Source organism: Falco peregrinus, chromosome 11 (assembly GCF_023634155.1).
Source record: "Falco peregrinus isolate bFalPer1 chromosome 11, bFalPer1.pri, whole genome shotgun sequence".
Taxonomy (NCBI): domain Eukaryota; kingdom Metazoa; phylum Chordata; class Aves; order Falconiformes; family Falconidae; genus Falco; species Falco peregrinus.
Genome location: NC_073731.1, coordinates 8,086,874 through 8,101,241, shown reverse-complemented (window position 1 = coordinate 8,101,241; position 14,368 = coordinate 8,086,874). Strand labels below are relative to the sequence as shown.

General features: G+C 37.6%; 1 protein-coding gene and 1 non-coding gene across 4 annotated transcripts in view; both read right to left on the bottom strand.

Moving 5' to 3' along the window:
* MACROD2 (mono-ADP ribosylhydrolase 2) overlaps positions 1-14,368 on the bottom strand; it is an 892,420-nt gene that overhangs the window by 473,246 nt on the left and 404,806 nt on the right. The window lies entirely within an intron of this gene.
* LOC114012526 (U2 spliceosomal RNA) lies at positions 10,905-11,094 on the bottom strand. The gene has a single exon (XR_003555027.1). It is a non-coding gene; the product is annotated as a U2 spliceosomal RNA (small nuclear RNA).

The following is a 14,368-nucleotide window of genomic DNA, read 5'->3' as shown; positions in this document are numbered from 1 at the left end:
AATGCACATAAAATGGAATAATCTATATATTCTAGCAGGATCCAAGTAATTTTTATGCAACAAAGCTGAAGCCCATACAGCAGGTCAAATGCTGAAGAACACTAACAAGGTTAGGAAGCACTAGGGGGTTACAAGAAGAAAAAAATTCCACTAAGTTCCACTGCAAAAGATAACAATTAAAAGGAAAATATCATGCACATGCACCCCACCAAATCCTAATGGCAACTAATTAACAAATAAATTCTAAAAATTCTAAAATTCTGTGTTCCTTCTAGCTAACAAAGCTAAAAAGCTCATTTTTAGAAATAGGTCAAGTCTCTCATCTCCCTGTAACAGTGACAGAGGCAAGTATTAAACTGGTTGATTTAAAAAGAAAGGGATTATCAGAACACTTACTTGCACACAGGCAGAAAAAAATCACCTCAAATGAAAATCAACAGAGCCGTATTACATCGAGCAGAATACACAAGTAAACCTGATAAACAACAGAGACAACTTGCAAATAAGCTATGAAGTTTCCAAAAAAAGAAATCAAAGAGGAAACCGTGTATTTAACAAGTTAAAACATGCAAAAATGAAAAGCTTGCTTACCAGAAACTATCTAGTTTACATGAAAATAAAAACTTTATATGGTGCTCATGGATAACCTCATCATTAAGGTATGCCTCATCCTGACTGAGAGATCAGCTGATTTACTCAACTCTCATGTACTGCAGAAGGTAAAACAAATAGGAACTAGCTTTAGGGTCAGGGCCGATGATGAATTTCAAAATATGGAACCCCTGAACAGATTTGCACAGTAAAAATCATATTCCAGTATCATTTAATAACGAAGGAATTTGGAAGAGATTACCTGACTTTTCTTGAGCACACCATGCCAAGTATCTGTGGACAATATTTTCCTAAGTGCAAAGACAGAGGCACTTAACTTTCAAGACAGTCACCCAGAGAGCGTCAAAATTAACCATTTTAAAGGTGTTATTCTATTGCCTTGCACTTCATATAAACACAGCCTTGACACATTCTGTATGACTGCATCAATTATATATAGGTGTGTTAACAGTGCTGCATTAGACATGAATGACGTAGTTCCATCGATCTAAGTCTTTGTGCTTAGATCCCATTTTTCTATTTTTCTCTAACCTTGGGATGCTTAAATATAATTCTAACAACAAATGGATACAAGGAAAGAGCTCCCAAAGTATATGTTTCAATCATGCGTACTCCTGCAACATTTTGGCAAGGTATGACTCATCAGGCGCCATGTACCATGGCTATACTTGAGGAATGTTTGGGTAATTTTAACTGAGTTTTCTTCTACTGAAGAAAAATAAAATGATTCTAAAGTTATTTGATTGTCCAAAATCGTAATGTGCATTAAAAAAGGAATGACTTATTTCTGCTGGAACGTAAGTTTTAAAATAGAAAACCTGAAACTGAAAACAGTAGCTTGGAATTACCCGATTAGTAGATCTATCAACCTCCTGAATCAAGTTTTGAAAAAGAGAACGTGTAAAGTCCATGGGTTTTTTCAGATATTACAATTGAGATCTTTAAATTACATTAGTATGTGTATTCGTTCTTAGTTTCATGTTAAAACAAAGGAATGGTGGGGTAGTTAACCTGCTGCATTGTGTCATAACTCAGCCAGCCAACAAAGACTTTCATTCAAGTGGTACCCACAAAACAGTGCTGACGTGTGCCCCTCTAGGGGCTCCATCTTTGGAAAATGCTCACTGTCCTCTTTTGGATGTACAGTGCAAAAAATACTTTGTCACTTCACCCAAATGACATGCTTCCACCTTGGAGATACAGCACTCCAGAACTGGAACGTCAAATCTCACCAGTGGACCCTCCACTCCTCCCTCCCTCCTTGAATTCTTCCAGGAAAAAAACGAAATGAAGCACATGTCGTATCTGAGATACATCAGTCTGGAGGATATCTGTGTACCACGGAACTCATTAACATCTCTATGATACTCTTCAATAGTTGCACTGCTCCATTTCAGAAATAACATTTCTGGAAGGTATTTATACTATGTTAAACTTAGATCTCCTGAGCAATGCATTGAAGGTAATCACCGGTACATCTGTTTCTGTCATATTTAAATTCATAGCCTAATTCAATTGCAAATAATTAGCTATTTATCACCATGAAGTTCACATTGTAAAATTAGAAAAGGCCAACATGATCCTAACCATTTAACAGAAGATACAGGCCTTAAAAGGAGGAAAGGGGAGAAAAACAAAATAAACCCCAGCAATCAATCCCTCAGTAAATCAAACACAATCAGTTCTGCTTGCCCATCATAGCCCGGCACAACCCTTTGTTTTTGTCACAGACTTACAGAATATATTGCCATACATATCAGCTATGTCCATCTTTCATTTTTATAGCCTGAAGAGGAGAATTATTTAGGCAAAATAACACGAGTACACAGCTCTTGTAATACTGTTGTGACCTCGGTTTCTAACCCCTACTTTGGAACATTACTATAACTCAAGAACTTTTTTCAGTTGCAAGGACATCTTAATTATCCCACCCGTGACATGAATGTTTTTGGAAGATAAAGTCTGTAATTAACTTGTTGCCAAACAATATGTTTACTGTCCCTGAAGGTCAGTTCTCATATAAAGACATAAGGACACTTAACTTTGGGAGATGTGTATTGTAGCTGCAGTCAAACATTAACCAAATGGTCATCCATTATCTAGAGTAGCAGCAATGCAGAGTACAAAGATATTCCAAGCACCATAAAATGGCTGCGTTAAGATAAACCTCTACTGAGGCTCCCAACAAATAAATGCAAGTAGAGAGACAGTGCTTGACCCACTGTAACAGGATTTGTTCAAGAAACCACTTAATCTCAGCAGTCACTCAGTAGTGGGAGAATTTCCTCCAGACAGTCAAAGGAGATTGCTTCTGTACTATAGAAAACTGTCTTTGCCCATTGCCCTTGTCAGTAGAAATTAAATATTGAAACTGTTTTTAAAGATTTTACCAAAACAACTGTAAGGGCTCTCTTCCTTGTTTAATTCCGAATTTACACTAAAATTTTGCACGCACCGGTTTGGCTAAGAAGTGCGTGATGTGCAAAAGGCAGGGGTGGGGGTGTCCATGGGTATAGCAAGAGGTTTCATTAGCCCTGCAAAGCCATGAGGGGCAGCTTAGCACCTCGGGGACAATTTCTGTACCTAAGGAGCTCCCTGTTGCAGGCAAATGAGAAGGTAACCATTTTGATTAAAGATCTCCTATAGTAGTACACCAGTTAGTTGTATGTATGACCCAGGAGAAATACAAATTGGGGGGGGAGAAAGGACAAACAATGGAATAAAAAGAAGGAAAATTATAATAAATAAATATATGTTAAGAATGTCAGTGCTGTTGTGCCCAGTGTTACGTTGTCTCTGACTCACATCCTCATCGTTATTCTGTATTTCAACAGGAAACCTAACAGACACCTGGCCCTTGCCTTGCCTTACACTGCTTCCAGTCAGAGACAGATGGAGGGAATGGGGGGCACAGAGAAGCAGCTAAGAAAATCAAAGAGGAATAAAATAATCTTTGTCCAACAAAACACGTTCTTCTCATCCTAAGCTTACAGCATGCACTTTTTCACATAGAGGAACAGGTAACAACTGAGAACGTGCGTTTCCCTCTAAGAGTTGGACAATATGGGAAGTACTTGTGAAGAAATGGCATATGGAAGAACCTAAACATGACAAACAGGCAAGAGTGAAAAAAGTAAACAGGAAAAAGAAATTCAGATGGAATAAAAGGACAAATGGAAGTGATGAATATTCAAATAAGGGAGGGAAAGATTCAACTACAGAAGGGAAAAATATTATGAATTTAGAAAGGCAAAGAAATGAGAAATTAGGAACACCAAAATCACTGAAGATAAGAACTGCACAAGGAAGGGGTGTCTGGATACGTTCACATACAGGTGTGGCCATTAGCACTGCAGTGAACTTAGTAAACAAAGAATTTCTTTTGGCATACCACAGTCCGTTAAAGAAGATACTTTGTATTAGTACCTTTCATGAAAAAGTAGTTGATTCAAGGTCTCTGTTATTTGATAAACTCACCTATGTCAGCACTTTAGATACTAGAATAACTTGTTCATGCTGAAACATGGACTATTTTCTGTTTTCCCATTGAGAATAGATTCAATTTCAAATTCCTCCACTGGGTTACCAAAAGCATTTCCATCAGCTGGAAACACTTTTCAATCCATCTTGCCAACTTTTGACCTATGCTAGTTTCTTTTGGAAGGTGAAACCAGTCAGGATCAGGCATGGATAAGCAATTCTCCACTGAGAGCATGTCAAATAGACACATAGCCTTCCCCAAGCAAGAATGCAGCAAATGTGTATTTCTTGAGAACGTACACTTACTCAGAGCTGTTCATATGGAAGCAAATAACAAGAACCTATGTCACACTGCAGTTTCTCTTATAGACATGCATCGGCATCACATGTGCTATTAATTTTCTGAAATAATATTGGAGAATGCTGTTTATATGCTGCCTATAGACCATCTAATTTAAAGAATGTAGCATATTAAAGCAATTGAAAAAGGCATTTGTTTCTGTGCACAAAATGGGGAGTCTGATTACCAGACAAAATAATTGACATCCTGTTACACTATACACATTTGCCTGAATACTATGGGATAATAAGCCATTATATGATAAGAGAAGGCTTCAACTAATCTCAGCCCAGAAACATTCTTTCACTACTGTCAGCGATGCCCCTGAAGTGCCAGTCAGCTGCAAGATGATTTTTGACTGAGCCCTCCCCGCTTTGTATGTGAAATGGAAGACAAAGATCTGTTGCTATGGCTGGCAGCTCATGGCACCTCATACCATAGCAGGATTCTCTTTACAATGCTGCAGATGGAACAATACCTAAAACCTCCCTCACGTTCTTCCCACCATCCCCCTTCACCACTGCCCCCCCCCCCCCCCCCGCTTTTTTTTTTTTAATTTAAAACAGGTCATTACAGATCCAGCTCTGATGCCTGTTTAATTTCCCAATGATCTACTGACTTAACTTGTGGTTTGCAGGAATGAAAGCTTCCTGCAGGCTGGTTGCACCCAGCAGGGAATACAAATGCCTCACTGCAGCAGGAGGAAGAAAATCAGAGCCGAAGTCATTATCCCCTTCACCATCACCACTCTCCAGCCTCTGTATAAACTCTCTGATCGCACTCCCCCTTTACCTTCTTCTAGAGTGTCAAGCAAAATGAAAAGGTTAAATTTGAAGGGTTGTACATGGCCTTTGGGTTAGATACCCACTTTTTTTTTAAAAAAAAAAAAACAACCCCTACATACAGCGAAGTATTTTTAAAATAACAGAAACATGAATGTCCAAGGACTAAATTTGCTCCCCTAGCTGAATTACATGCAAAGTCTAATACTGCTCCCCAGAGAAATACTTGGTATCATGCTTCCTAAACTGGCTATTGGAAGCTAACTTCAGAATCAAAATCTTGTTCCAGTACCCAACAGCATGTCACTGGTGAAATCCCCACGCTTTGAGCCACCACACTCCTTTACATTGCTCTTCATACAAAAATGTAGGAATACTAACACTGGAAAAGGTAAATTTTCTCAACTTCAGCCTGGTCAAGGTTTTCGCTTTTTATTTCCTACATTTAGCATCTTCCCATTCAATCCTCTTCCCTGTTTTTCTTTTCACATACCCACGTTTTCTTTTCTTGCTCTAGTGGGAGACATTTGGACAATCAAGCAGACAGTAAGAAATGCAGACAGTGCTGTGAAACCCTCTAACTAAAAAGCCTGCTGTGAGTCAGACACGGCGGGATCACGGGCTACCACTCCACTCACAGCAAGGGCCATAGGTAAAGCTTCATGTGGGAAAAATAATTAAAAAAAAAAAAATAAAAAAAAAGAGCAATACTAAATATTCAGCTTCCAGTGCGATGTGCCAGCTAATGTCCACTGAATGATCAATTGCCCTGCAGACTCCCTCCGCATGCAGTCACCCACGGCTCACCAGGCTGATACTCTCTGAACAAAGTAACTCTTAAACTAGTTTATAAGCCTTCGCAAAAGATTAGCTTTTAGGCTTGCAGTCTTTTACAGTTAATTCAGAGGTATAGGGTCAAAAGTTATGAGCCTTAGTTTTGTATTAACACCATAAATGATCAAAACAACTCATTAGCTATGATTCATCTATTTGTCTAGAAACAAGTAAATGTCAGGACTGTCAGGAAAAGGAAAAGTTTATGATTAAGCTCTGGCTATATTCACTCCTCATAATAACCATTTGAAGACAGCATGCAAAAGCATTTTTAAAAGATTCAGCATCCATCTAATTTAAAAGATTTTCCATCTACCTCATTGAGATAGTTGCAGAGAATTCATATAAAAGAACATCTATGCAGAAGCACACACCTTTACATTCAATATTGTTCTATGAAACCATCTCGCAACTAGATTAATTTTATGGCAGAAAAATAATGCAACAGAAAATGGCACAGGATGATTGGAATAAGCATAGAACGCAATAGTGGTTAAACACATGTAGACATCAAGTCAACAACCTTCTTTCTACAACTCAAGGGGAATCTCACATGCCGTTCTCTGTTGTCTTAACTGTTTCCAACACTGACAGTTTTAACATTTCTGCTGCACAATTTGTTTATGTCCCCTCAAACACGGCAACCCCTCAGTTTTCCGGCACGTACAGAGTAACTAAGCAATTCATATCATGTTCCCACTGATAAATCCTCCAAATGTGTCCTCCGCATCAGTGAAGATCACTGAGGGAACCTGAAACGAGGCGTCAGTTTAGAACGCTTGATTTACATTATATTCATATTTATTTGTTTAAGTCATAGCATGGATAAAGCAATAACCCAGGCAGGGCACAGTGCACCGAGACCACCTTCCCGTCTCATGAGAAAAGGCTCTCAAGCGCGGAAAGAGCTGTTACACTAATGCAATCTAAGTTAGTAATAACAATAATAAAACATTTTATCTATGGGTAGTTTGAACATGGAATTAAGTCATTTATTTAAAGTATCATGTAACAGCTCTAGAAACAATTGGCACAGGCACTTTATTTATTTTATTATTACATTTTTGGATGTACAAATGAGTTTTGCATGTAGATGCCTAGTGCCTTGCCATGTCATGACTGCAGAACAACAGCAGATACTTATCAGCTCAGCTTTAATTAATTTAGTCCCAAATGAATACCGCATGTAGAAGGAAATAAATTGTAATTTTATCCTGGAAGACCACTTCACACAAATGGGACAAACTGTTGCCTTATCTGATTTGTATCTGTTGTCTAATCATGCAGAGACTTACTATAAAGGAATTTAAAATATTTCCAAAAATACCCAGCTGCTATTGCACATAAATATTGCGTCTTCCTCTCTGGATAAAATCCTTCTGAGGGAAATAGCTAAGTTTTTTACGGCTTGTTTTTCTTACATCTCACATGGACATGCCCCAATCACTCATATCACTGTTCCATCAAATTTTAAATCACCTATGTGGAAATATCTACAAGTTCAACAACATTCCACTGCATGTGTTCTGCTATTTTGGTGTTTTAATTATGTTACTTCACACAGCCGAACGAAGTTTGACATTAGTACTGAATCTCATAAATCGTCACTTTTACAAAACGCATTCCCTTGAGGAGAGATAATATAGGCCATATGAAAGTCCCCATTTTAGCTTAAAACCTTCTCAAACAACCCTAATTGTTTTCAGAAAGTCAATGGCAGGCTTATGCTCTGTCCAAGGCACAGAAGAAATGAGTGAGTTATATTTACACGTAAGTTCATTTTTCTTTGCATTTTTATTGTGGTGGAGGGTTTGGTTTTTTTTTTAAATAATATGAGGAGTCAAATAAATAAATAAATAAATGAAACATGATTTCTACATTAATTCAGTAGTACTGACTCTGGAACAAAACCATGCTAACATCATGCTGGAGATGTACAGTTAACATTGTGCTACAGATGTACAATCCTTATCATTATTCTTCATCACTCCAAAATACTTTACTACGGAAATGGCCAATGCTATCATACAAAGCCCAGTGTACAGCACACAAACATACAAAAAATAGTTTCACAAGAATACTGAGTGATTCAGCATGTCAGAAGCTTACACAGACTTTGCAAATAACAAAGCTTATCATATTGCAATGAATTCCACTAAACTAATTTCTTAGAATGTTAATTGTTGCTTTTATAATACCAAAATTGGGACACCATATGTGTCGCTGTCTAAAAGGAACCCAGTAATCTGGTCTAATTGTTAATTGACTAATGAAAGTTAATTTTTCAGTTGGGGCAGCGGAAATTTTACAGTTGTATGACATGGGCTCATGCTTTGAATCCAATAGGGATGCACGTGGACACAAATTGATGTCAAACTCTATAATAGCAACAGGCACATGTAGTCATCTGCAAAGGTTCAGATGTTTCTCACAACAACGTGTTAAGAGAGCTGCAAAGAGAAGGAAGCGGAAGCATACAATTCTTTAAAGAAATCTGCCCAACTCTTCCCATTGTCCTTGCCTATTCTTTCCACTTGTGTATCAAGAAAATGCCCAGAACCCCCCTCCAAGGACGAGCATGTCCCCTGCCAGCTGAAGAGTGGCAACAGCGCTGGATGCTCAGTTTTGTAATCGTATTCCCATGCATTATCTCAACACTCTGCACTCTCTCTTCCTTGTTGTCAGCCTGTTTACAAAGGGAACAGTTGGCTATTGCCAACCTTTCTACTTTTCCCCCAATGCACTGTGAAAAGGATTTCTGTGTGTGCTAAAAATCAGCACAGTTAAAATACAGATCTTTACATTTCTCCAAAGGCTGCCTCTGGAAGGCACAATGCATTAGTGCCCTTGGTTTCACCTAGACCACCTGGTTTGAGGGGACAGAACCACTCAGAAAGGGGCGGGGGAGGTAGACAGGAATAAAGGCAGATTCTACTACTTTGGGGCTAGAAAAAAAGAAAGCCTGCGCTGCTAGTGCTATAGACAAGTGACGCACGAGTCCTCCCTTGCTCTGCCCCATAAGACGCTCTTCAAAAGAACTAGCATATATGTGCTGACCCAGGCGTAATGAAGATACTTCTTGAATGCTGGCCTGTGTCACAGGTTTAAACAGCCTGTGGGGTCCTGAGCTGCCCTTACTTCACCTGGGTGAACATAACTCACACTAAATTAATTTTCTCAGAGAAAGAAAAGAGGATCAATATTTATTCCAGGATCAAAATGCTTTTCGCTTAAAGAACTCAGCAGTCAGGAAAAATGAGGAGCAATCATTTCATTCCCACGACAAACAAAAGCTTCCTTGCCAGTAGAAACTGTATATTGACAATAACCTGTAAGCATCGTAGCACGCATAATAATAAGATGGTATTTTGCTGCAGTGGATTTCTATCTTGTAGACACTATTTTTTGGTTCTAAACATAAATTTTGAAGAATCAAAATATTGTATTTTCCATTAAATATTGATTAAAATAGTTATGATAACAAACACTTACTTCCACTCCCCCACCCCAGAACATAAGCTTTATTTAACACATACTAATTTAAATACTGTGGCCATAAATAATGACTAAGGAATCATCAATAGATCTGAAATGCAAGGAAAGGGAAGTCTGGGTTGTTGGGGTTTTTTTTAAACCATTCTTTTATTTTACTGCAATTAATCTAGTAGTACACCAAGCTATTACCAAAAACGTCACACCAAATTAACTTCCTTTTTATTAACCATGGCAGGTCAAATAATTACAGAAATGAAGGTGTCTTGGTAATGAGACTTAACTCAAGGACACTAATTTACAATGACACAGGTTCCTCCTTTCTGTATTACCTAACATACTTGGTAAGAAGTCCTTGAAGGGTCAAATTCTTATGTCATCTAGAAATGATTTTGATCACTCTCTGCCTGAACTATACTCATTTTCCCTCTAATACAACTCCCAGTTTTCACCATCACATCAACTTGGCCATTAGTGGCTTGATTCTGTTTCAAAAGATGTCATAAACCATTCTTGTCATCACCTGCTGCATTACATAGGACTCAGCAGTAACTATGTCATAGGCCAAGTAAAACCAGCTTTTGTTAGCCACCCACTGACTGCAAAATGTATGAACAGTTCTGAACCTCCAGTTTATAAAATGGCATAAGCTGGTATTTAATCAATCAAAAACATTCAAGTGAACACCAACTCTCTGTAGTTTTTGGCATATTTCTGAATATATTTCAAATACTTGAGTGTTCCCTCAAAGGTATCGATTGCATCTATTTCTTTCCAATTCTTTTTTCCAAATATTTTTGGATATATATTCCAATTTTGGATATATTTGATATTTTCCAAATTTCACCAAAGCAAAGAAAATCCTATAGGTACCATTTTGCCATAATGTAGCATTTTTCTTATCTTTCGGATTTTGCAGTTATTTCTGATTGCTATTTTATCTCATTTTTCAGAAAAACAGCACCTGTAAGAGCGGTCAGTGAAAATAAACAGTACCAGCGAAGCAATAACTTGCTCTTCATCAAGGGTGAGACTAAGTGCAGGCTCACTGTACCTGGTAAGTACAAAATAATGCCCAGTCCTGAAGGTGATAATTTGATGTTATAATACTAGACATTATAAAATGGATATTAGTATGGATTGAGAAGACAGTGAAAAATGGATTAAAACACAATCAGAAGTGCTATTTTATTATTACAGGGGTTTTATTGAGGCTCAGGAAAACCCCTGGGCTGAAAATAGGTGGAGATTGAGAGAAAACTTTAGAGCAGTATAATCTATGCTTGCTCTGCTCCTGCTCTTCCCTTCGCACTCATTTATGGTCATTAGGGGACTTGCTGCTTATTTATTTTTTTTTTCCTTTTTCTTTTCACACCATTCTAGAAACACAGCAATAGCCAGCTTCCTGCATGGAGAGGATGGTGTAAGCTCCTACTACATTTCCCAGTCCCCACACTCATGTAATATAAAATCCTCAAGTTGAGGACATAACAGATATTAAACTGATAAAAACATATGCTACATTTGATCTTTGCCAAAAGGTCAAGAAGCAAACATGATTCAGCAGACTCGATGGCTTCCTGGTATGACTCAGTGAGTGCACTAGGACTGAACCACTGTAAGATTTTAACACTGCAGTAGCAACAGTTATATAGCTTTATCACTCAGATTTATCGCAAGGAACTGCAAACAGACCCCAAATAATTTACTCCAGGATTTCAGTGAGCTCATGATTTCGCATGCACAGTAACTGTTCCAGGACAGGAACTTAGGAAAGCTAAAGATGCCATGTCCAGCCACACAAAACATTCCACTCTTGGTCTGGTTATTTTCTCTATGGTAAACTAAATCAAAGGAAAGAACACCCAACAACCTCCCCTCTAGTCTCCCGCTGCCCCCCCCCTACAACCTGCCCCAAACACTTCAGCAATCTTCTGGTTTCTGAATTATTACAGGGTTATTTTAGAACCTTCTCCCCATGGATTAGGGAGCAACATATCTCCCCCGCAGAAAGTATGTCACAACATTCTAAAAAGTTGAGGGACTTTTTAATAAATAACATACTAAAATAACATACTAAACATAGAACTACATACTGCAGTTCATTTTCTTAATGTTTGCTGATTCAAAGACCACACTGCAGTCTTGCCAAAGCATGATTTTTAACTGCTCTGTATGGAAGTCCACTATAAATTAACACAGAAAATTCCACACACAAAACACTAAGACAACACTGCTAAAGATTAAAAAAATCATCCCTGTGCGTGGGAACTAAAAGTGTCTGAAGTTAGCGAGTAATAACAAAAGACGTTTGAGTAACTGGGATCAAGACAAGAATTTCTTAAAAATCATTTTGATTTTCAAGAAAACTTTAAACAAGCTTGGAAACCTTATCTGCCATTATATTTTCCATCACTCATTATCACCACTAATTATTTATAGGAATAGAACAGTAGGTCAGAAGTAAAAGGAAATGTATTGTCACAGCAGAAATACCCAGCTAATATACTGATGCTGGTGTTCCAAGCTGCACAAGAGAGCTAGCCAGCTGTAAGGTAATTGTTTTACTTTCAATACAGAGTATTCAGCGAATCAGTATCAGCAAATCTACTGGATTTTAATGAGTTAAAATATTTTAATAGCATAGCTTTGTTCTTTAGTTTAATCACCTTTCCCTAAGGCTCTGAACAACATTTAAGCATGTGCTTAATTTGCTATTGAAGTCAACAGAACTTTCGGTGAATACTGGAAGTTAAACATGTGCTTAATGAGATTTACTGAATCAGAATGCGTAAAAACCAATGTGAGCAGAATCAAAGCCCAGAGGCATTAGTCAAGTCCACCCTGAGATTCCGTAAGGATACAGGGCCTCCAAAATGCGAATGAGTATTTTGTAATTATTATGACATGTCTGCTGTACACACGGATTTCTGAAATACTTATATAGCAAAACACATACCAGGCTTTATAGGTCATTCAAGTAAGAAGGGGAGAAAACCCTTGAATTTACCCTACAATAGCAACTGGAAGTTTTTGTGAAATTTTTTTGTTCAGTATCAGCAGCTCAGCAATACCCTTTTACATGACACAACTGCTGATTTGTCTCATGTTTCCTCCAAAATGAAAATGTAGTATAATTAAAATGCTTTGATTGGGGTCTGGAGGGAATGGAGGGATGGAGTTAACACATATTTTTAGGTATCTGTTCCGCTGTGAAAAAGGAGGAATCTAATCCAATATTAGTATCTCACTTCCTCAATCATTCAGGCAAACTGTGTAATCCTCTCAAACCTGCATATGAACATCTGCGTTATACCAGATGATACCCTTTTCTCAGATTAAAATAAATTACCTGCATGCCTTTAAGTCCCTTTTTTTGCTACCAAAGACTACCATTTCTTCCCAGTGTGGAGGAGTTTGAATTCAGAACATAAAACATAAAACTGTTCTTTACTATTTTGTGTGACATTTAAAGGGCTTAAGTGAACATTTAATTGAATTGGAACTAATAAATATTTCCCTTGACAGTATAAATCAAAAAAAGGATTTGACACCAAGAAAAAAATTCTTCTGATTCCACACTCACTATAAATGTTCAAATCTGATGTAGCAATATTTTAGTTCGTTCTCTTCTAGCTTACATGGAGAATCTGCTTTTGCCTTCAAATGTCAGAGATAATTTTTATATGCCCAGAAAAAATCAACAGTGTATTGGAGAAAGGTTTAGCAACATCTCTTAACAGTATACCGTCACCAATCCTTTCTGAAATATACTGTCAAAATCAGCAAATCTGCTAAAGACAAAATTTTGAACATAACAATTGTTACTTCAATATGGAAGTCATTAGCATGGAATGAGTTAATCTTCCTCACTCTTTAAAAAGAGTAAAAAAAGGCTAGGAACAGCTGTCACTCAGGTGATGAATACAAGCTGCCAGCCTTTTAAACAGCAGGTACAGCATTTGAGCTCTGAATTAATTAGCATTCAGAAAGCCTAAACACTGCTTGATAACTCTGCAAGATAATTTTTGTCCCTTCCTGCAAATTAATACTGCTATTAAGATGAGCAAGGACACAATGCAGATCGTAACTGTACCCATTAAACAAAGTTTCACAAGTAACAAATTAGAGGTTCTAGCCAAGAATGCATCAAATCAAATCAAGCATTACTGCAAATAACACTCAGGAATCCACCTTCAGTTTTTCATGGCATTCAGAAAACCAGATACAATATGAATTCCTGTGTAAATGCATGAAATGTTTCCTGCGTATAAGCACAAGCTTCTCAAAAGTTCAAGGTTCTAAATGTTTAAATAGTGGCTTTGTCTCAAAAGCATTTGGGCTACTCCATACAAGGGCTGCTTTTAACATACACATATACACTGCAGTGACAAGTTAGCAATGTCTTGGAGATTGTACGTGTAACAGCTTAAAAAACAAGGGCTCCACCAAATACTGCATCAAAGTCTACACAACGAGCAGTGAAAAACCTTCCTCCTATATATATCATTTCATTCATGTGACAGGCATATTTTAAAAAGCACAAAAATGATTGATATCAGAATTTAATGATGTTTAATAACTGGCCATCTGTCAACAGTCAAGGAGTAAAAAAGCAGCGCTTTATTATTTCCCAAAAGATTAGAAATACTGATGCTAATTAAAAGGCACATTATCATTATCTCAAAGCAATGTCTAAACACTGATCAGACTTCAAGTCCAGTGAAGGGGAAGGAGAGAGGACCTATGAACACAAGTCTTCCCCAAATGGGTCATTTAGATTGATAATCTCTAAGCTGGTGTTACGACAGTGTACCTATCTGAACTT